This window comes from Anabrus simplex, chromosome 8 (assembly GCF_040414725.1).
Source record: "Anabrus simplex isolate iqAnaSimp1 chromosome 8, ASM4041472v1, whole genome shotgun sequence".
In the NCBI taxonomy this organism is placed as follows: Eukaryota; Metazoa; Arthropoda; class Insecta; order Orthoptera; family Tettigoniidae; genus Anabrus; species Anabrus simplex.
The window spans coordinates 242,679,923-242,702,963 of NC_090272.1; the positions used below are offsets into that span (position 1 = coordinate 242,679,923).

The window sequence follows — 23,041 nt, forward strand, 5'->3', positions numbered from 1 at the left end:
GATTGATGCTTTAGAAATGGCTCTTTTCAGGGTTGAATTTTGAGTTATTTAGTGAATTGTTGTGCCATAATTTGGAATAGGCCTAAATCGTAACCTGACCAAGTCATACTACTACTACTACTACTACTACTACTACTACTACTACTACTACTACTACTAAGTGAGCCTCTGCCTTAAGGATGCATACTGCTCATTCAACTGTGCGTCAGAATAGGGATCGAATAGCTCGAATACTATGATGAACCAGTCTGTTAACGTACCGCCAGTATCAGAAAATGTATGAACCAGAGGAATGGCAAGCTAGAGAAGAAAGTTTTCTAACTCCCCAGTTATGTCCCGCCAATATTCAGTCAGGCTGTTATACAGTGGTGGAAATATTTATTTCATTCGCTTTTATAATTAACAATTTTTGTTATAATAATTGAATAACTGCGCTCAGTTGGCCTGATTTCTCTCTATTTCTATTAGAAATGAATGTGCGCAATATTTTTGTCAATTTCATTTTATTCCTAATTTTTGTTTCTATAAAAAATTTGATACTTTCTTGAAAAATTGATGTAAGTGGATATGTGAGCTATTCTGTTTGCTGTTCTGAAAAATGAATATTAATATGAAAGAAACACTGCATATTAATGATGTAACATCATACTGATCGATTTTAGTGTTTTTAAAAGCACAGTTTTCGCACATGAATGCACTGTTGCCATTTAATACTTTATTGTTCCACCACGTACCTTAATCACCATTTGGGATCATGAAGGCATTGAATGGATGAACTTTTTTCATGTAATCCTCGCTCAGTACATGAAACCACACGCGCACGAGTCTCCAACAGTTCCCATTTATTCCGTTGCTTGTTTTAGGTGACAGCATTTCCTCTAACCTTCCAACAGTTCTCAATAGGATTGAGATCAGGGGTGTTTCCAAGCCACTCTAACACTTAAATGCAATTTTGTCTAAGGAAGTATTTTACCTGAAATGTAGAAATATGTGATAATAACCACGAACGTCATCTGGTTCGTGCTTGGTACAAATATTAATCGTAGGACTCACGTTCAAAGTTCTGTGGCAAGGAGGGGAGTCATCCTGATAAATACAAGTGGAATCATCTCCAGACTGGTCTCCTTTCGAGGATGCTTATGTAGGCATGCGCGTTGACAGTGCCATTTATTAAGTCCAGACTAGGGTTGGGCAGACCGGAATATTAGGAGCTGGAGGTGGAGTGTTTAGGTACAGTGTGCCGGCACACGGCACTGTCACTGCGCAGTAGAGAGAACTTCGTGAGGCAACATGATATGCTCCGCTTCAGCAGGTATGTGCTGCTGTACCGGACGTGCTGTGTGTATTTACGGCCAAGGTGAAGCTGCACGGAACGTGAAGGAACAGTCGGAACACTGAAATTCGCGCCCAATAATAACGTTTGGAGGCTGCTTTTAGGTGAAGATATTCTCGGTCAATATGAAATACACATAACACGGTTACAATGGTAGTGCAGGTGTTTAAAAGTAACTAATCCAAGGATATTTTCACCAGTTAAATGTATCAGCCTATATTGTGAGTAATTCGGGCTAGGATGAAAAAAAAAAACTTCACGGCACGTGGGAAAGCAGTCGGAACTCTGAAATAGGCACCCAGAAAATCATGTGTAAATGTTTTTGGGATAAGAATGTTTTCATTCATTCTGAAATACACCTGTCACAATTACACTGGCAGTAGATGTTTTTACAAATGTCACAATGTCATTTTAACCAAATATACTCGCACAGTTGAAGAAACATTCGTCAGTACTCTATTTACCTACACAATAGTAATGGCTACTGAATGCATGATTGGAAGCAGTGCATCGATTCATTCAAGTGTCCGAGTGAATCGATTTACAGGAATGGCTAGCTCACGGCGCACGATTCACCTTACTCCCAACGGGCAGTGCTGAGTGGCGGACTCACTGGACGTTGACGGGGAGCCGAGCTTCCGCTGCAGCGAGACAGTGAATCATGGCACATCGAAAGAATCGTGAACGAGCGCGGCTCAGTGAGACACAAGGTACACACGGCTCCTTATCGGCACAGGCTATTGGAATAACTGGTGGGGAGCCGGGCTTCCTCTGAAGCAATACATACATAGCCATGGTACACTGAAAGAATCGTATGCTAAATGGACTCCCGAGCTCAGCTCATTTGAAAATAATACCCACTTGCATTCACTGTCCTCATCTTACAGGGAGGTTTAAATAATAGATGGATTTATTTTCAGTGTTAAAAAGGTAGTCAAAACATAATTCTAAAGTAGCTAGTAAGTAGGTAGGCTATTAGGTTATACTATTTATTAGTTTAATGAATCTTAGTATTATAACTTAGTTGACATTTGACAATTAATTAAACTTGACTCTAGCCTGCCCTATGACTATGAGTCATGCTCATGACCACTCAAAAGTACCTGTTTTATATTGGGAAGAACGGCTCAGTATTGTCTCAGTTCGTATGTCACATCGTTGCACAAGACTTCAGTGATATGTGGATAGTAAGTGAGCCGACTGACGCAATAACTTAACCAACAGTATGTTGAATCAGAAAACCAGTGGGCTACTGTACACCTCGGGTAGCCTATACAAAATATGACGATTAAAAAAAAAATCCTCTGCCGATAGAAAAATACAGTACATATTTTCAAAAATGACGTAGCGAGTTGGACGTGCGGTTGGTATCGCGTATCTATGCTCTTGCATACGGGGGATGTTGGGTTCGAATCTCACCGTCGGTAGCCGTTAAGATGGTTTTCCGTAGTTTCCCCATTTTTACTCCAGGAAATCCTGGGACTGTACCTTAATTAAGGCCATGGCTTCTGCTTTCCTAATCCAGGACCTTTCCCATACTGCGTCGCCGGAAACCTTCGATGTATTAGTGACTAGCATGTTTTTCTAAGAAATAAGTTCATAGTATGAAGACCAGATAGCAGCAGCGAACAATGAATGCTGTTGCTGCTGTTTTACCATTACATACTACACAGATGCAGTAGGAGCGGTGACTCTAATGTGCCGTGAATTGGATCACTGTATTGATTCAGTAACGTGAACGGAATCAAATTAATCGATTCAGTAAAATGAATCGAATATCCCATCACTAGTACACAATATACAAGCGGAACACAAAAATAAAATAATAACCCATACAAGCAAAACACGAAGATAAAAATTAAACACTATATACAGGCGGAACAAGAGATTAAAAATAAAATTAGGCCTATAAAATCAGAACACGAAAATAAAAATTATGGGATGTTAAGCTTCAAATGTCTCGTCACTGGGCCGGTTGGAGATCCCTTTGCAGACGAAATAGAAGAACATAAATTGCACGTCACTCTGTCCGGTTTTATTCTAGTAAAAAGTCGTAAACAGGACTGCGACATTATTCTAAATTTACCGTCATTCTTACGGTATATATTACTAGGCTTCAGTAAAAAACACTCTTACAAAACAGAACGCATTAAGTTATCCGCATGTACTGAAGGCCGGTTGCTGGTGCAGTGGAACTCGCAGAACAAAGAGGATGCGACGGAACATTACAGCACATGGCGGCACACTGCCGGTATCGACAGTCAGCTATATTCCGGGGCACCTTTTGAACAGACTAAAGCGGAAGTAACGTTATTGTCTCGTTTGGTTGCCAAATGAACCGGCGCGCGATTCCAACTTGTACTCCAACACTCACCGCTTGTAAAGAGTACATTCGAATGAATTAATGCATTAACGTATTAGTGGAGTACCATACGGCCACAGCTGTTATAAACGCACCCACGTGGTCAAGGCATCTACTGAATAAGTATGGCAGCTCCGCATTGGGTACGCCGTTGCCGTAACTCGTGCTGACAGAAGGCACCCTCCTTGCCCCTCTCCTACCGTGTGAAAACACCGTAGGCGCAGCCTGGCCTCTACCCTCCCTTCCGCTTTAGTCTGCTCAAAAGGTGGTGAAGGGCAGTGCATAGTGGCGCTTCTGACGGGACAGCGATTCAGTGTCTCGGTCTCGCTTAATAATGTTTCGGAACAACTGACGCTCCGTGTTCCGGAACAGCGAAACGTAACTATGCACCGGCACAGTGTGCCGAAATAGAGAGCTCAACCCTAGTCCAGACGACCTACTGGAAATGACTGGAAATGCATCCCCAGATGTCTTTGTGGGTGTTTGACTGTATGTATTATACATGATGGGCAAAAATTCTTCACCTTTCCCTTGACGCACAAAGACTTTTCCATCTGACCCATGCAGATTCAATTTGGATTCGTCTGAAAAGATTACTCTGTTCCACATCTCTGGTGTCCATGTCGGATATGCGTTTGCCCATTTTAGCCGCTGTTGTCGCATTGTCTTGGACAAAAAAGGGCTTCTTTCTAGGACGACAGGCTGAGAGTCCAGCTTCCAGTAGTCTTATTTTCTACATGTTACTGAGATGTCAAACATTTCTTCCCAATGTCGCTTTAGTTCAGGCGACGAGTGAATGCCTCTCCAATGCCCTGTGCTGTTTCGTAGTAGACGCCCTTATTCGACCTCTTCCTTTCTCATGATTAACATTTCCTTTTTCCCTGTATTTTTCAGTAACCTCGAAATCGTAGACAATAAAACCTGTCTTAGAGGCTATCTCTGTGGTGCCGAGACCAACAGATGATTAAACAAGTATAGCAGCTTTCTTTTCTGGCGTTAATTTAACTGGTCTACCCATCTTCTCGCTGCAATGTCCCAACTCAAAATGACTGTATAAACACTGGTTTCATTGTAATAACGAACAACAACAAAAGTTGTGTATTGTTGGATTACATGTGAGAAGAAGTCATACTTTCAAAGCAAGAATATGTCAAGAATGTTGAACAACAATGGGACTAGTATAAACTGAAGCAAACAGATGAAAACGACAAAAAGACAAAGTAATTCATGGTGATGCAATAAATATTTCCACCACTGTACTCGGCACGCAGCAATAATCCCATCTATCTGAGTTGAGCGGCTGCATAAGAGACAAAGAACATCACAACAAGCAATGGTCAATGTGATGTTATTGTTGATCAATGTTATGCGCTTTGAATATTGTAGGCCTTCACATTTAGTTTTCTTCCGACCCTGAAATACCACTCTTTACCATAGTCGGTACAATAAAACCGAATAAAACATAAATGGTCGGAAATTGTATTCTCTTTACCTTTTGTTATGTAGTATTTTTCGATAGGACCAATAACATATATATTTAAAAATTAAATTTTAGGCGCCTTCCCCTAAACTGCAATTTCATCCAGGTGGAATAAAATTGTTTATAACTTAGACTGTAGTTTCTTACTCCCCGACTCTATATACCGACTTTCATCAAATTCTGTTAACCCATTTTCTCGTGGCTCGGCGTTGATATGGACTTGGCAACAAAAAAATACAAATTCATGAATATCTGTGTTATCATTGCCAGCACGGTAACAATGTAGGACATAAATGATAGGAAATTTAATTCTATATAACGTTCGTTAGGTAGTATTTATCGATAGGACCACTAATAATACACAAATATATGAGAATTACATTTTAGGCCTTCAGACAGACAGAAATTACGGAAAAGTAAAAAGTGCATTTCCTTGTTACTATGGACATGACCGATACAGAAATACCATTCTTTTCAAATTGTGAGCAGTGTACAGACAAAACTCTTATTTTATAATTATATAGAGATTTGTACTTTCAGCGGATCACTTTTTGTGTGTGTAAGTCAGCTTTGCTCAGTTTCTCAGCTTTGCTCAGTTTCTTTGTCGGAACAAAACAGAGTTGGGACTGTATTTGAGTCAGTCATGCTTTCAACTCTTATACTTCAGGACATCCGTGGACCGCTCTTATTTCCCAAGGTTTGCCACGGACACAATGCTTTTTAATTGTCATATTAAAAAATACATTTACGCAGACCTCTATTTATAATAAATTGAAGTTAAACAGTAGTTCAACTTCTTCACTTAAATATTGTGGTAGAAATCAGGCCTCTTCTGGTTCTGTCACTTCCTACCTTTAACCGTAAATCAGAATCAAAATGGAGGCGATCCCTTGTTCACCCAGGAAGACTGGTGGAACAAAATGGAACTAAACATTCCTAAAGCAGTTTCACCTACTTTCTTATAATCACTAGGTATAACATTGGTTCACAATGACCCCAAGTAAGGGGGTGGATGTACAGGCAACAAAGAGTACCCGAGTTTATGGGGTGGGGCTATGGAAAACTGAAGAAAAACTACAAAATGGTAAGGTTGTTGATGCTCTCTGAGCGAATGAATTTCAACAGAGACTGTTTTCTCAAGTGCGGTAATAATAGTTTCTTGAGATTTTGATGCAATAGCAAACGTTCACTAAAGGAAGTACTTGACTACACACTAAACAGTCTGCCAGCCGGACGAGCGGTTGAGTCATACCTCATTGTCCATACCCTTCCTGAGAGCAGTCTTCATCGCGACGAACGATATTTTCGCTACTAATTTTCTTAATTGTATAATAGAAAATAATTAAAAGAATTAGCCCCTTGAACAAATTGTTTTTAAAATAATAATTCCTACTTTCAGCGGGCTAAAGTGGAATACAAATGTAATGTTTTCTCCACAAAGAGCCCCCCTACTGACCACAGCGGTCCTGAATTTTTACAATTTAGAAGATGATAACAGTAAATCTGGAAAAAATATTGAAAGGAAAGTAAGCACCCACGATTATCTTTTAGAAGTACTATAGGTGATGATTTAAAATGGTCGCTGAACGTCCACTGTGTCGTGTACTGGGTCCCACGTATGCTTGAGTACACTGCCTCTGTTCCCTATGACGGATGTCATGTCTCTAGTGATTGTTATGTGAGCTAGTGAAATTCGTAGACATCTCATGGGCCCCTCATAGACAGAGAGTTTCTTGAATCCTGTTCTGCGTATTTGGCAACAGAAAGATATATTTCCTTCTTGTATCTATTGGTCATTTCAGATGTACTGTGTAAACACATGTTCTCTTCTTCCGTGTCTGTATATTGTATATTGATTATTATTATTATTATTATTATTATTATTATTATTATTATTATTATTATTATTATTATTATTATTATTATTATTATTATTATTATTTGTTGTTGGTATTGTTATTATTTGAGTTTATTATATCATCTGTAATTGGAGAAGTAATGGCTTTCTTGATGATAAATAAACAATTCAAATCCAACTTCCAGTCACATATGGAATGCATGATTCGTAAATGGTCTTCTTTACGTGGTCAGTTTCATTGACCTCGAATAAATATCTTTCTTAAGTTGAGTTTTCAAGTTCATTTTGCTCTTTCTCGGATAGAATATTGCATTCCTATGTGTTGTGTTGAGTTGTGTTGTGTTGTGTGTGTGTTTTATCACGGACCTTTTCTGTTGGGAAAGACTGCCTTAGGAGGAAATGGTTATTTCCAGTTATTAGCGGCCTCTACCAGGATAGTGTACCGTTAAAGTTGGAGAGAGAGGCGTTGCCTGTTTCCTAGCTGCCGCCTGTGAAATTGTGCAGGGGCTCCAAATTTGTACACGTGGTTCAGAACAGTGATTAATAGGTTATTGTTATTTCAGAGAAGATCGTCAAGGTCGGACTGGTTGTATGCGTGCTTGGAACCGAGGTGTTAGTGTTTCCTACTTTATGCAACAACCTTTTCTCATTTCTTGTTAGAAGTATCTCTGTCCTGAACCTAAATTATTACCGAACTAATGATAATTGATCGACGAGGTCAAACGCAATTTAGGGTATGCTTAAAGGAGTTAGTGGTAGTCAGTTATTTTGTATTCCTGAGTTCAGCTACCAGTGGCACGGGGAACTCCGAAAATCTGATGAAAAGGCATTATGGCCTAGATCGAACGGTCATGGTTGAACTAAGATGTGGCAGAACTGGTCATTGTCAAGAACTACGAAGATACGTCGATCGTGGTGTTGGTGGACAGAAAGAACTAAATATCACTAAAACACGATGTTCCCGCATGAGACCTCGAGGTGGAGCAGCAGGTGGTGACGGCGCTCAGCACTAAGTAAATGACTGATGACTCATTGGCCGTGCGGTGAGCACCCCACTGTCGGCAGCCCTGAAGATAGTTTTCCGTGGCTTCCCATTTTCACACCAGGCAAATGCTGGGGATGTACCTTAATTAAGGCCACGGCCATTTCCTTCCCAATCCTAGGCCTTTCCTATCCCATGGTCGCCATAAGACCTATCTGTGTCGATGCGACGTAAAGCAAAGGGTTATAAACAATGACGGGAAGCGCGGGGCTATCCAGGTTGAAAGCTGATACCCGCACGTAGACAGAATGCAGTCGGCCAAAGGCTAAGAATAAAGTGCCGTTGTGTACTTCCTTGACCAGCGAGCTTTTCACGATCTATTTTAACAATACTACGTGCACTTCTGGTCTGATAAGGTCCGCACGCTCCACACTGCGTGAAGTGAAGTGAACGTGAACTATAACTCGCTGGTTTTACTGATAATGCGGGAAGTCCCTTCCTTAGAAGTCTCATGGTGCCTTTCCGGGGGTTACGGAACGAGTATGCTTTGGACTTTTCCTACCACAAGGAAAGATTTTTCATGGAAGCTTGTGTTACTTTAGGCGTGATCTTATTTTTGTATGGGATATTTTTTTCCGTAAGGTCCCGTGTCGAAAGGGGCGTAGCCAGCTGAAAGTAGAGCGATTCACGTTGAGGCCATGCCGCTTTGGATCGTGGGTTTCATTTAACGTTATTACCGGTGTATTGACTATCTGCTTCTCTGCGGGATATTGCGTGTTGTGTAAAGTCCCACTGAGTACTTCTATGGTTTTTGGAGACGCCCTTAAATCTGCCGACACGAGCATATTACGTACGTACAGCAGTGCGAGCTGTTTTCGGTTTATGTTTGGCTTATGAATTTTGATCAAATCATTCATCTGTTATTCTCACATCTTCGTCAATATATTTTCTTTTGTCTTTAAGTGTACAGCAACAAATGCAGGCGAGATTTGATCCGTGGCTCAGGAGATTGTGAAGTTCGCTTTGGGAATGTGTCGCGTGCTGGTGTAGTGAAGCAGTCTCGAAATATGTTTTCTATCCGAATCGGGTTAGAGTTGCGCCTTGTCAAAGTTCTCGCCATGGCCTGCATGGAAACGAATCATATCGGGGGCGGACACGTAGTCAAAGGGCCGGGCTGAGTGACTCAGTCGGTTGAGGCGCTGGCCTTCTGACCCCAACTTGGCAGGTTCGATCCTGGCTTAGTCCGATGGTATTTGAAGGTGTTGAAATACGTCAGCCTCGTGTCGGTAGATTTACTGGCACGTAAAAGAACTCCTGTGGACTAAATTCCGGCACCTCGGCGTCTCCGAAAACCGTAAAAGTAGTTAGTAATTTCGCACAAGCACTTCGTCTGTTGGGGAAAATAATACAGTTTGAACTTGGGGATGAAAAATTCATGTTTTTAATACATTGTGTTCTCTTGCGACCTCACAGCAGTTCCGAGTTCCTGGAGCACGCGAACGTCATGTAGCATTTTGTGTTAACATCTTCTTCTGTGATGAATTCCATGACTGGTATGTTTGCTCCCGTCAGACTTCATAACACAATACCAAGCAGAATGTATACTCCTTCTTCAGTGAGGTAGCATGGAAACGCACACTTTCTATGCTTTTGTGGCTAACAGAATTGAATGCAAACTTGAGGTAGATTGAGTGTGAAGAACTGAACAAAATAGTGACAATATGTTTTTTTTACGTCAGTGAAACATTGTGCATTTAATGCTTCAGTGTCACTGTTCGGCTACTTGAAGCGCTCAGAACTCGCCCCGGTGGGTGAGACGTGCGCCTCACTACTGATCTGCATTTAGGTGGCACATTCCTAGCCTTTTCTTAAATGATTGCAAAGAAATTGGAAATTCATTGAACATCTCCCTTGGTAACTTATTCCAATCCCTAACTCCCCTTCCTATAAACGAATATTTGCCCCAATTTGTCCTCTTGAATTCCAACTTTATCTTCATATTGTGATCTTTCCTACTTTTAAAGACACCACCCAAACTTATTCCCCTACTGATGTCATTCCACGCCATCTCTTCACTCACAGCTCGGAACATACCACTTAGTCGAATAGCTCGTCTCCTTTCTCCCAAATCTTCCCAGCCCAAACTTTGCAACATTTTTGTAACGCTACTCTTTTGTCGGAAATCACTCAGAACAAATCGAGGTGCTTTTCTTTGGATTTTTTCCAGTTCTCGAATCAAGTAATGCTGGTAAGGGTCCCATACACTGGAACCATACTCTAGTTGGGGTCTTACCAGAGACTTATATGCACTGTCCTTTACATCCTTACTACAACCCCTAAATACCCTCATACCATGTGCAGAGGCCTGTACCATTTATTTACAATCATATTTATCTTATCCCAAGGAAGATCTTTCCTTATATGAACACCTAGGTACTTACAATGATCCCCAAAATGAATTTTTCACCCTATCAACGCAGTAATTAAAACTGAGAGGCCTTTTCCTATTTGTGAAACTCACAACCTGACTTTTAACCCCGTTTATCATCATACCCTTGCCTAGTGTCCATCTCACAACATTATCGAGATCATTTTTCAGTTGCTCACAATCTTGTAACTTATTTATTACTCTGTACAAAATAACATCATCTGCAAAAAGCCTCATCTCTGATTCCACTCCTTTACTCATATCATTTATACATTATAAGAAAACATAAAGGTCCAATAATACTGCCTTGAGGAATTCCCCTCTTAATTATTTCAGAGTCAGATAAAGCTTTGCCTACTCTAATTCTCTGTGATCTATTTTCTAGAAATATAGCAACCCATTCAGTCACTCTTTTGTCAATTCCGATTGCACTCATTATTGCCAGTAATCTCCCATGATCCACCCTATCAAATGCCTTAGATAGATCAATCGCGACACAGTGCAATTGAGCTCCTGAATCCAGGATATCTGATGTATCCTGCTGGAATCCTACAAGTTGAGCTTCAAGTGGTATGACATTTCCTAAACCCAAACTGCCTTCTGCCAAACCAGTTATTAATTTCGCAAACATGTCAAATATAATCCGAAAGAATGCTTTCCCAAAGCTTACATGCAGTGCATGTCAAAGTGACTGGCCTGTAATTTTCAGCTTTATGTCTATCACCCTTTCCTTGATATACAGGGGCTACTATAGCAACTCTCCGTTCATTTGGTATAGTTCCTTCATGCAAGCAATAATCAAATAAGTACTTCATTGTCTTTAGTACAGTATATCCTCCGACACTTCAGGTACCGGGCGAGTTGGCCGTGCGGTTAGGGCCGCACAGCTGTGAACTTGCATCCGGGAGATAGTGGGTTCGAACTCCACTGTAGGCAGCCTTGAAGATGGTTTTCCATTTTCGCACCAGGCAAATGCTGGGGCTGTACCTTGATTAAGGCCACGGCTAATCCATGGTCGCCCTAAGACCTGTCTGTGTCGGTGTGACTTAAAGCAAATTGTACGAAACTTGAGGTACAGTAAACGGGTTTGCTATAAGACACAAAGAGTGTAAATGGTTCCCTGGCTCCTGTTGCACCCATCATGTACAGGCTGTTGTTTACAGATAGTTTCAGTTTCAGAATGGTGTTATCACTTCCTCCACTGATAACCATTAGGTTTTTTTCTTTTTTGTGTTGATTGTGAGACTCATTTCTTCCCTAACTGTATTTTCGTGAGGATGATGTGCGAAGAGGGCAATTTACATTTTTTAGGGATTTTTTTGAACTCCTCGTTTCGTAGGAAGTTGCTAGTGGTTTTCCCGCAGCAATGTTCAAATTACGGAAGCAGTCGGCGTGTTCTCCCTCAGTATTTCTCCCATAGAGTGTTAGATTACTACGTTAAGACGTTGAATAAAAGGTGGACCTTAACCTTCGTATTTTGTAGGTGAATAAATCATGGCATGTGGAACGTCACGGCCCTATACCCATATACAGTTCGCTCTTCGAACAAGTCAGGCAGTTCTTTTAATTATTTCTGCGTCATTATGATCTCATTTATCTCCCCTAACAAAAGGACGGACGTTGCGGCACCAAGTATGTCATACACATTCATACTTTTTCCTAGAGCTTGCATAATATTACATACATTTCCGTAATTAGAAAGGTCGGTATGTTGTAAGTAAACATGCTATTTTTCTAAGATTCTCCTTGAAAGCGATGGATGTACTGAGAAAGAACTCTCCCTATAACTCAAGCGATTCCAACTGAGGTGCTCCCACGGCCCCGGCCGGCCCCGGTGCCGTGCCATAGCACCGTTCAGGTGGTAGGGGAAGTGGCAGAAGCAGAACCACAGGTCGTCAAGTCAGCGCGCAGCTTATGAAAACAATAGTATTTACGACAGTTCTGTGAACACATAAACACACAATTTATTCTGAACATACTTTGCGTTTGCCTTAATTCACATTTAGCGTTTAAGTCGATTGCTGACATCGTTTTGCGGCAACTAATTTACCAATAATGGGCACAATCGATTTGGCAGTAAAAATTAGTACAGCCTCTAAGTCCGCATCAGACAGAGAAGTCCTAGTTCTCCATTGATTTAAATTCAGAATAGAAAACTTTTTTTTTTTGCAAGTTTCAGAGCAACAATAGCCCATAACGTGCTTGAATTGAGCCTTCTAAAGTGTTGGGTTCAAATATCTGTGGGACAGGGATATAAAATATTTAAAATAATTACCATTGTGAGTTATTTTTTGCAATAGGAGTTATGGCGATGATCGATGATGGGATAGGAAAAGAGCAGGAATGGGAAGAAAGCGGCCGTGGCCTTAATTAAGGAACAGCTCAGCATTTTCTTGGTTTGAAAATGGGAAACCACGGAAAACCATCTTCAGCGCTGCCGACAATGGGTTTCGAACCCACTATCTTCCGGATGCAAGATCACAGCTGAGCGCCCCTAACCGCGCCGCCAACTCGCCCGTTTTTTTTAGCAGCACATCTAAGTCTAATTATAAACTGTTCTTAATAATACAAAACCAAAACGAAAACAAATCTCCTAAATTGCAAGTAAAACAATTCCCAATGAGTAAGTTATTACGTATCTCTGAAGAACTTAGCAATTCCGATTTTAACTTAGCAATTTGCTCGGTTCTTGCTGCGCCAACAATGTCATCACAGGTGGAAACATGTTTATTGTGGTAGTGTCGTCGCACGGTTGAAGACTTTACGCTTAAAATGACATGACAAATTAAACACTGAACTTTCCCTTCGGTGGTGAGAAAAAAAATATGAATCCACCCATAAAAGATTAAACGACATTTTTAACGAAGGAGAAACCAACTGCTCTACTGTCTGTTCTATCGAATATTCTACTGAGAATGACACGCACAGCGAGAGAATGAGAATGAATGCACCACCACTGCTTGGGGAAGGAGGGGAACGGTGCTGGTGCGCCCCAGCGCTGCAGTTGGAGAGGCCTGCTATAACTTGTGGTACACTGGCCGGTTTCACCAAGCTTCGTCCTAATATGCTTGACGCCTGTCAAAAATGACGACCCGTATCTTTTTGACGCTTCGTCAAAACCTTTTACATTTCATCATCACTAGTGAGCTGGAATAGACGCTCCATGTATTTTGACACGATCTCGCATTTCAAAACTACGTTATATCGCAATATATCGAGTTTTATTTTACGTTCTGATTGCCATTTCTCGATTAATAATTGAAGTACTGAGCCGTGGTTGAAAATAGACTTGTTTTGTAATTTAATTTTCTGTTGTAAGAGTGGTCTCAAAAATGGAAGATAATCATTTAGGTGAATATCAAGGTGGTTTCAGGAAAGGAAGATCATGTTCAGAACAAATATTTAATCTTAAGTCAATAATTCGCCACAGGTTACTTAATTCAAAGGTCATTGTAGTCATGTTTGTAGATTTCAAAAAGGCTTTTGATTCTGTTGACAGAGAAACTATATATAAAATAATTTGAGAATTTGGCATAAAGTCTAAACTGGCAAATCTAATCCGTGAAACACTTACAGACACAGTCTCTAAAGTGAAATTTCTGGGAGAGATATCACAGCCTTTCAAAATAAAAACTGGTGTACGACAAGGTGACGGGCTATCCCCAATTCTTTTTAATTGTGTCCTAGAGAAAATAGTGAGAATTTGGAACGAAAAACTTATTGAACTCAACATTTCACCGATAAGGTTAAGAAGAGGAAACAGAAGGATCGAAATAAATTGTCTTGCATTTGCAGATGACTTTGCAATACTTTCTGAAAATGTGACATCTGCTATAACCCAAGTTAATGTCTTGGAAAGAATCGCCAGCAGAACTGGCTTAAGAATTTCTGCAGAAAAAACAAAATTTTTAACAAATATTTGGGATGCACCAAAATTTCTGAAAACAGATATTGGCCAAATAGAGAGGGTAAAAAAATTCAAATATCTAGGGGAAATAATCCAAGAAAATGGTTTAGAAAAATCTGCAGTAGAGGTGAGGGTACAAAAATGGAGAGAGCTTATGGTGTCACCAAAGATATCTACAATAAAAGATGCCTATCCAAAAATGCAAAAATAAGGCATTACAACACAGTAGTGAAGCCAGAATGCCTATATGCAAGCGAATGTCTGGCATTAAACTATAATTTAGATAAACTAGAAATACTAGAAAGGCGAATCATGAGGAAAATATTAGGCCCACAAAACACAGCAGAAGTTTGGAAATTACGAAGTAATGCTGAAATATATCAAAAAATAGAAAATATATCAGATGTAATGAGGAAAAGGAGACTTATGTTTTTTGGACATTTATATAGAATGCAAGATAGTAGATTAACCAGTAAGATTTTCAGATATTTGTGGGATAAGAAGTCAACGGCAGGCTGGGTCAATGAAGTAAGAAAGGATTTAGAAAAAAACAATATAACAACAGAAGAAATAAATAATAGAGAAGGCTTTCGGGAAAAAGTATTGAAAATAGAAGGATTCCAAGGTAGGAAAGTGAAAAAGACTGGTTCAAAGTGGTCTGAAGACAGAAAGAAGAAACATAGTGAACAGATGAAAGCGTACTGGAAGAAAAGGAAAGAACAAAGAAGGAGGAATTGAAATTGGCACGTGGTCCTCTGGTGGCCCATTCGAAAGAATAATAATAATAATAATAATAATAATAATAATAATAATAATAATAATAATAATATTTCGTCAAAAAAGAGAGGATCCAAATTCTCTGAAGACGAGAAGAGTTTGTTCGTGAGTCTTGTTGCCGAAAGGAAAGAGACAATCGAAAACAAGAAAACCGATGGCATAACTTTGCGTGATAAAGAGAAAGCGTGGATAGAACTTGCAAATTGTTTTAATTCCATGAATTTATTTGTAAGAGGTCAGTGAAACAACTGAAAATGTTTTATGACAACTTCAAAAGAAGGACTAAGCATAAAAGATGCCAGGATAAGGTGAATATGTTTAAAACTGGAGGAGGAGTTGCTGTAACCCCTTCATTAGACCAAACATCATCCCAACTCCTAGAAATAATCAGAGACCAAGTAGAGCCTCTTCCCAACAACTTGGATAGCGATTCTGCATACATAGGCCTAACCGCATCCAGTAGCAACACTATTGAACCATGCAATGTACTGGTGACGTTTGAAGAAGAACCTAGTACAGAAATCCTTATTCCTACCAGTAAAGAAACGGTCCCGAATACAATCCATGACCTTCCACCATCAACTAGCGGTAGCAAGATATCGTGGGCATCAAGAAACCGGCCTTCTTTTAAAAAGACAAAGAAATCAGAAGCATTGAAAGCTCGTGAAAAAGTTATTGAATTGTCAGAAGCAAGAAGGGATCTCTGCAAGCAAGAATTAGACATGCTGCAATTAAGGCACAACGAAGAACTAGCTTTAATACACATGAAAAAAGAAACCGAAAAAATTAAGCAAGAAAATGAAAAACTGAGAAGTGCAGTGCTAGAGGCAAAACTTTTCTTTTATTTAAAGAAACAATAGACTAAATTTAATAATACTACTAATAATAATGTAATAATGATCTAAGAATGTATTAACCTATAAACTTAAGTAACATTAACCATTGACCTATTAGTAACAAACATACAGTCACATTAAATATTGTCTGTTATGTGCTATAGAAAACAATAAAGTGTGTGCTTGTTTATATAATATTAGTGATACAGAACTCGTGTGTTTTAAATGTATTCCACTTTTAAAGCAGTCTTAACGGAAATGGTTTTCAACGATTCTGTTCCGATTAACAACTGGAGGACCATCTTGATCAGCTAAGCCAGGTAGGCCTACATTAATTTCCTCAAAGACTAAATAATTCCTGTTAAGTCGTCTTTTTTCTTCTAGATAGTGATGGAGTACCTCATCTTCCGGGGGTTCATCTTCCTTTGTTTGCATAGCAATATTATGTAGCACAGCGGTAGCCACTATGGCAGCAAAGATGTTGTTACTGTTGTTTTTAAACCCAGTGATAAGGCCGGAAATCTCCTTTTCCATACTCCATATTGTCGTTCAACAGTGTTTCTTGTCTTAATATGGGCTCTGTTGTAGTTTTCCTCACCTTGATTTCGTGGATTTAAGAATGGCGTAAGAAGAAAATGTGTAAGCTGATATCCATTATCCCCTAGGAGATGTCCGTCTTGGATTCTTCCCATCTCAGATTTCATTCTTATTTCAGAATTATCAAAAATAAAACTGTCATGAACCGATCCAGGCCATCTAGCAACAATATTCCTTATTAGTAAATTAGCATCACAAATAGTCTGTACATTAATTGAGAAATAAGACTTTCTGTTGCGGAAAACTGCATTATGTCCACCAGGAGACAGTATACTATAGGTATATGTGTGCAGTCGATGGCACCTGTTACTCCAGGGAAGTTGCTTATCATATAAAAATCGCGAATAACTGAGCTTCGTCACCTTCAGGAAAATCCTCATACAGGGGTCTCAAGGAACCAATTGCTTCGGAAACTTTCCTAATATAGCGACAAATTGTTGATTTAGATACACTATTCACATCTGCTAGTACCAATTGAAAAGAACCAGTAGCATAAAAACGTAGAGTTAAAAGTAGTTGTTGTATCGGTGTTAACGGACGGTTTCTATTAGTAGGATATTCCAGTCTATTTTCAATTTGCTCTAAAAGTTTCAGTACTACTCTCTTGGAAAGTCTGTACCTAGTTACAAAATTGAAGTCATCCATTGAGAAGAAATGATCATTACGGTCAGAAATTGCACGTTCAGGTCCCAGATTTTCCAATAATTATATATACAGTAATTCAGCATCAAAGTTGTCTCCCACATTCATGATCTTCTAAATAACGTTCTGTGAAATGCTTTAACACTTCCTGTAAAATGCCGAAACGATTAAAACACTTTAAAAGAGATCTGTAATTTCCAACTACTATTGAACACTGCAGTGTTTACAACACGGACACACCATTTTAAACGAATCGTCATGTTTGAAGGTCGAAAATCGGTGCGTCAAAATTGACGGTACGTTTGACGATCGTCAAAGTAAACAGACATTGAAGAAACGAAAAAATGGACGATAAACGAATCGTCAAAGTTAAACAGTCGTCAAATTCATAAACGAAGCTTGGTGAAACTGGCCCAGGTTCCTGTCACCTTCATTGCTCTTTTCGAAGTCTTGACGGTCATTCTTTCAAGCACGTTTTCAGGGCTAATCATGTGAGGCTCAAAAACTGTCATATAACCTGTATTATTCATTCATTCATTCATTCATTCATTCATTCCACGCCTCTACGAACCAAAGCTCAGGCAAAAGAGGCAATCTATTGTATATAAGAAGAAAGGCTGCATATCAGCTTTATGGATTACTAGCAGTTTTCCGCTGGTTCCATGTTCTTCATTAATATCCCCACGGCTGTACTTGTAGTTTGGAGGCCATGAAATATCATATCAACGAACATTTGAAAATCCATCACAAATAGATACTGAATTACATTTGTTTATCTGCAGTTTGGTAACTTTATGAACTTAGTGTGAATTAGTGATATCGATTCGTTAATTGTGTACATCTTTTCTAACTGCAAAATTATTAATCGAGTGCGGTACGTGTCACACTGTTTGCAGCGTAAATATAGAAATTACTCGGAGTTCCCTTAGATGTTGAGTGTCTATTTGCTTTAGTTTCCTTAATACATTCACGAAATGACGACATGCAAGACTTAATAATTTATTAATTATTCGAATTATATAGCCATAATTTGCTAGAGTAATCACTCGTACTATTGGTCCAGGGCTAGTTATACAATCGTTTGAAGCTAAAACAATACAAAGATATGCAGACTTGATAGACAACCGTAGATCTGACAAAAGACGACACGTTAAAGCGCAACGCCTCGGAAGAAAGTCGTGGGTGGTTTCGTGAACGATGTTGATGCACGAAATATCACTGTAATATTTGTCACAAATGGAAGATAATCATTGATTTACTCAAATAAAATCTCAAATCGGAGGTTGGTTAAGAAATAATACGAAATATTTTATTTTAGGGAATACGTACTTTACTGCCTTACAACAACTATTCCTGCTACTGTCGCGTTGCTCACTGAAGGGCTGTCACTTCATGTCCCCTAACTGATTCATTAAACGATTTATTGGTCCAGGGATCATACTATTTTCCTTTTAAAAATATGTGTATTGGTCCAGGGATCATGCTATTTTTCTTTCAACATAATACCCGCGCTGGACATATGGAAAAAAAAAAAGAGAATTCACGGACATAGCACTCCCATTCATCGGTGCCAGCCCTGGACCTCAAGAAAGAAACAAAAGACGGTGCGAGCAGCGGAATGCAACATAATGGAGTCCCTTTTACAGCCCGTAAATACGTATGCATATTTCTCTCTAGTAACGACGGTATTTCTTAATCAACCACCGATTTGAGACTTTATTTGAGTAAATCAATGATTACCTTTCATTTGTGACAAATGTTACAGTGATATTTCGTCGATCATCATCATTCACGTAACCGTTGTGGGTATACTGAATGATGGGTAGCAAATGTTTCTCCTGATTGACCCTAAACGCATTATGATCTATTTAAGGTAGAAGTAAACATGAGATTCCACCGTTCATACGCAATTGTTGCAGTTGGCCACTGCGTCTTGCAGAGGTGCGGTGGAATAACACCCACAGTATCTCACGACTGTGAGGGCGTATGGGTTTGCTACTTCCCCTTCCCGTGTTCTTTTCCGACTCCGACGGTATTACGTACGCAGGCCTGTCTTTGGTCGATACCTTTATTTTTCGTGGTGTTGGACCGCTTCCATTTTCCCCCCTGTGATTTGTGTTACTACGAGAATAATCACCACAACCGCCTTACAGAGCTAGATGGAAAGTACGATGGTTGATCAGTTTCGAAGACCGGGAGTATCTCGGAAACGGCTGATTTAGGGCCGGGGTCCCTCGCAGTGAGGAGCGATGTTTTGTGCCTCGCAACAACACGACCAGTTCGATACGGAGGCGTGTAGGTTTCCATAACGAACAAACACACTTATTTTTGATTTTTAGGTATAGATATGACAAATTATTTATTTCTTCCTGCTCCTTTCCCCAATTTTTTCAGGTTGGCTTTATTTGGCCCATTTTCAGAACGGATGCCCTTCCTGACGCCAGCCATGTGTGAAGGGATGTGTTTATGGGATGGTTGATAAAGTATAAAGAAGTAATATTAAACGACATATTTTTTTAAAAAAACTCGCTTTTCTAAGCAGTTCAAACAATTCACAAAATGACATAATTACACCAATTGTAAGCTAAAATACCGGGACTAAAATAGGTACAAAAACGAAACTTAAATGGAGTTAATACGTACGTTAATGTAAGACAGGTGGAAAAGTACGTATTAGAAGGCAAGGTACAGATTGACCTACGACAAAATGGGCTAGGATACATTTTAGGAAAAGGCTGAAAATAACAAGAAGCAAGGAATCCGACATCATCCTACTGGGGCAAGGTTGCCCGATCTCAACTGGGACCGGTGAGAAAGAAAGCTTAATTCCAAAAATGAATACTAATTGAAAAACCGTGCCGCAGCACCTGAAGGTGAAGAGTACAAGGGAACATCCTGTGGCATTTGTTGGCGAGCCCTACAATTGTGTACTGACTGAAGTAGGGTCGCGTCCGGGAGATGGTGGCTTCGAATCCCACAGTCGGCATCCCTGAAGATGGTTCTCCGTTTTCACACCAGGCAAATGTTGGGACTGTACCTTCCCATCCCTGGATGTGCTAGTGCGGCGTTAAAGCACTAGCTGGTTAGCCGGTTCGAGTCGCTCATAGGGTCGGTTGGTGCGTGAGGGCCTGGCAGAGGAAAGCAACGGTGAACTGTCTCACTCTCATTTCTCTAATGCGCCTCTTCATTGCCGCCTAGCTGGTCGTGCAGCTCCCAATTTATCAATAGATATTAAAGCTCTAGCTTAACATTTAATTCTGTTTAAAAGTTCTCCCTCAACCAGGAAGTAGTCACTCTGTTTTGGCATGTTTACAATAGTTCAGGCGAATTATAATGAGAGGCATATAAGCAAGTTGTTGCCTAAGAAGGGTACGTTATACAGTAGAGTAATGTGTGCAGCTCCACTGTCACAGATGAGGTAAAATGAAATGAAATGGCGTATGGCTTTTAGTGCCGGGAGTGTCCGAGGACAAGTTCGGCTCGCCAAATGCAAGTCTTTCGATTTGACGCCCGTAGGCGACCTACGTGTCGTGATGATGAAGACGACACAAATACCTAGGCCCCGTACCAGCGAAATTAACCAATTATGGTTAGAATTCCCGACCCTGCCGGGAATCGAACCCGGGACCCCTGCGACCAAAAGCCGGCACGCTAACCATGGAGCCGGACACTGATGAGGTATTCTACAGAAATGAGGAGTGAGGTAGTTTCTCGTTGCTTTCCTCTGCCAAGCCCACTGAAATGCATGCACCAACTGACCATATGAGCGACATTTTTCACACCATTCATAGCAGGGACTGGCTGCATAAGGAATTGCATTACTAGCATCGGTAATACGTCATTCACTTCATAGACACTAGGTCTCGCCAGCAAAGGCATAGTATAATAATAATAATAATAATAATAATAATAATAATAATAATAATAATAATAATAATAATAATAATAATAATAATAATAATAATTCATCCATATCTTGAACGTCGTCCGCATACCTAAGCTGGCTGAGATATCGGTAGCTTAATCAACTTATTAGTTCCATCAGCATACGCTCCCTTCTTTCACAGCTGTAATTTCCAGTTTATGAAAAATGTATGTTGTATTCATCCGATATCTGCTGACATTCGTCAAACTGGAGCTGAATAATGAAAGATGTACTCTACTATGAAAAAAATAATATGCTGGGATATAATTGACGCAACACGTGGATTAAATACATTACGCATTTAACACAGAAAGGGACGTGATTATCGCACCACGGTTGAAGGTCGCACGCTGCCTACAACGGATCTTCTCGACCTATAAATCTCTCGGGGCGTTTCACAGGAACAACGCCCATAGTACACGCGATTCTTATGACTAACATTCGATTGTCTTTTAAACACCTGCCGTAAGAAATTACCATCTCGGACGAGTCAATTAGAACATCACATCGTGGTTACCCGGTAGCGCTGCTCATGCTGATTCCTTGGTGTTATTCGACAAGAATAGGCTATGTGCCTGACTCTTTCCCCACCTCATCATCAATCTGACAACCAGTCACGCTGGTCGCCCATGGGAGTCAAATAGATGTTCACCAGTCCTCCCCGGAGACCACACGTAATTTATGATCAAACCGGTATTCATTGAGCACTCGGCCCTACTGCTCAGCCAACCTGCCAGCATACTGCGGTCGGCCTCTCTCAAAACCAACATTATTATTATTATTATTATTATTATTATTATTATTATTATTATTATTATTATTATTATTATTCCGAGGTATCTGTGGAACAGCAGAGGTGAAAGAAGGTGCGGGCTGGAATGGGTCTAACTACAAGTCCGAAAGATGAATTAAAAATTTAAATAATGGTTATATTTTCAATAGACAACAAGATTTAACAAATTTTCACTATGTGAAATAACAGTGAAGAAAATCAGGTACAATAATAACTTTACAAACGAAAGCACAAGTTAAGGGGTCCTTACAAATCCTGGGCTTCGAGCCCCAATTTCACAATCCTTGAGCTCTCAGTTCACAACCACAGAATACCAAAGGGCAGAAAACCCCTAATTGCATGGAGCACTTGCTCCCATCTAGTAATGTCAAGCCTCCTAGAGGCACCTTTCAAAATACCAGAAAGAGCTGACCCGCTCTCAATCTTTCAAGCCTATTAAAGGCAATACCAGACTTCACAATTAACTGCCATCAAGGCAGAACTTACAAATATAAACAGGGGTATCTCGTACCCAATCTACTGGGCCTTCGCAGGAAGGAAAACAAAACGGGTTAAGTTAATGGCCCAAAATACAAAGATGAATGGAGGCGAGTACTTGCACTCCTACATGAAAGCTTGTTAAAACCTAAGTGGCGCTAGGCCGATTCAACAGGGGCTATTCCCACACTAGGGAAGGTGACTCGTATAAGAAAATTTTAATACATTAGGAAAGATAAGAAAATCGGTTATGAAAACGTAGTCACCTCAGATCAAAATGAAGGGGAGCTCGAGAGGGTAAGGCACTCTCTATCCCCGATTTACAGTTAAAGTAACATGAAAATTTTACATCGAAATGGTATAGGTTACATCAAAACGGTTTCGAACCTTCCCCGAGGATTAAACTGCTGAGCTAGCAAGAAATTAAAGATGTTAAACGGCCATTACCGTTTTGAAGGGCTGCTGACTGATGAAAGAGGCGCTTCCCGCCTCCTGCTATTCTTCCATACACTAAGCTAGATGTTGTACGAGTGGCGGAGAGCCAGGAACAGCAGTTTTTATACTCTCGGGGAAGATTCGAGGCCTTTCATGAATGATTAAGACACACCCACAGTCGTTTATTGGGTAGCTTATAGTTACACATC

The 23,041-nt window shown here is 40.1% G+C and overlaps 1 protein-coding gene across 1 annotated transcript in view; it reads left to right on the forward strand.

The window, feature by feature from the left end:
- PDZ-GEF (PDZ domain-containing guanine nucleotide exchange factor) overlaps positions 1 to 23,041 on the forward strand; it is a 735,817-nt gene that overhangs the window by 505,291 nt on the left and 207,485 nt on the right. The window lies entirely within an intron of this gene.